A 2348-nucleotide genomic window follows, 5' to 3' on the forward strand; every position below is an offset into this window, starting at 1 on the left:
AAAATAACACCTTGGTGTACACCTTAATAGCGACAGCTAAGTGCGGCAAGGATCAACGCGACAACGTTATGGGCCCCGTATCGCAGAAAATCCGGCGTGCTGCGTCGACCAGCGTCTTTTGAGCGAAAAATCATTCCGAGTTACGCAGGCCCTCCGTGTAGCGCGAAGACGTTGCTCAACTCGTTGAATTTATCAACGTAAAATGCGCCAGAAAAATCGCGAGTACGACTTATACACAACCAACAGCCACAGGATAGTCGGATAGTGATGTGAATATACGAGAAAACATAATTTTGTTACGCGGAAGCTCAAAAACATACTCCTATTCCAGCGTTTCTACCATTCACAGAGCAGCGCGCCCGGTTCTTTGCAACACCATCCAGATGGCGCTCGCTTCCGCGGCCCCCGCAAGAGGCTGTGTTTCTACCAGAAAGCTCGCCTTCGCGCATAGCGCTCGGCGTTAGCTTTACCGGTAAACATTACGGCTACATAAGCTGCAGTTGCCGGGAAGCGTGAGACGCAGTCGGGGATCTTTGAATGCTATCGCCTTCCACTCTTAAAGGAGAAGCTTAAGCGTCCTCGTATTTTTTTAGTCGAATCTGGATATAAAATTATTGGACATAATGAAGTGAAGTTAAAATTTGGTTGGCCATGTTTTATTTCATTGGCGTATTCTCCTACCAATAAAACAAAAAAAAACGCGGGATCCAACACGGCATCGATGAAAAAGAAGCAAATTTTTGCCTAAACATGGCTAAAAATTGCGTATTTGCAATTTTTCTTCGCCAATAGTACCAGCGTGCATGCTTATAACAAATATGGGATATAACAAAGGTATTTTCCCGTTGGCTTTCTATATTTATCTTAATAATAATATTTATTTTAACTTTTTTATAATGATGTTCAACGTGCCTTGAAGCTTGAACTTAGTGGCAACACGTCTTTGTAATCGCAGCAATCTCAAATTCTGTGTTGAGGCTCACTCGTGAGAACTGAAAAGCTCAATATACGGATACATATAGCATCCATACTTGGTCACATATACTAGTGAAAACGAGAGGGGGACTAACCGAGGGGCTCGATTTTTATTAGTCACATCATAAGAAGCCAACCAACACTGACACCAAGGACAACATAGGGGAAATTACTTCTGCTTAATAAATGAAAGAATGAAACCATAAATTAATGGAAATTAAAGTGGATGAAAAAACAACTTGCCGCAGGTGGGAACCGAACCCACCTATAATTGTCCATTCATGTATCGTTTATTTCATTTATTAGGCAGAAGTAATTTCCCCTACGTTGTCCTTGATGTCAGTGTTTGGTGGCTTCTTATGATATGATTAATAAAAATCGGGCCCCTCGGTTAACCCCCTTTCTTCTCGCTTCTTACATAACGAGGGTCTCGAATCTGGCTACATTGATGCCTTCAGGTAGCATATATGTGGGTTTATTGACCAGTTGCCTTCACCCCCCCTCCTAAAAAAAAAAAGAACACGTTCTCCTGACGCCTGCGGCAAGGACGTCCACGTCCGCCAATGCCTGCGAGTGGTGGCGCTGGCGAACACTCCCAGGGTTCTACTAGGACACATAAATACCCAAGAAAGTGGATGGGGAAACAGCACCGCGGTAGCTCAATTGGTACAGCATCGCAAGCGAAATGCGGAGGTTGTGGGTTCGGTTCCCACCTACGGCAAGGTGTTTTTTCATCCACTTCAATTTCCATAAATTTATCGTTTCTTTGTTTCATTTATTAAGCACAAGTAATTTCCCCTATGTTGTCCTTGATGTCAGTGTTTGTTGGCTTCTTATCATATGACTACTAAAAATCGGGCCCCTCGGTTAACCCCCTTTCTTCTCGCTTCTTACATAACGAAGGTCTCGAATCTGGCTACATTGATGCCTTCAGGTAGCATATGTGGGTTTATTGACCAGTTGCCTTCAACTGGTCAATAAACCCACCCCCCCCCCCCCTAAAAAAAAAACACGTTCTTCTGACGACTGCGGCAAGGACGTCCACGTAAGCCAATGTCTGCGAGTGGTGGCGCTGGCGAACACTCCCAGGGTTCTACTAGGACACATAAATACCCAAGCAAGTGGATGGGGAAACAGCACCACGGTAGTTCAATTGGTAGGGCATCGCAAGCGAAATGCGGAGGTTGTGGGTTCGGTTCCCACCTACGGCAAGGTGTTTTTTCATCCACTTCAATTTCCATTATTTTATCGTTTCATTTATTAAGCACAAGTAATTTCCCCTATGTTGTCCTTGATGTCAGTGTTTGTTGGCTTCTTGCGATATACCACAGTGAAGGCACACAGTTTGCGGGTGCAACAATCAGGCATGTTGG

Source organism: Dermacentor albipictus, chromosome 3 (genome assembly GCF_038994185.2).
Source record: "Dermacentor albipictus isolate Rhodes 1998 colony chromosome 3, USDA_Dalb.pri_finalv2, whole genome shotgun sequence".
NCBI lineage: Eukaryota > Metazoa > Arthropoda > Arachnida > Ixodida > Ixodidae > Dermacentor > Dermacentor albipictus.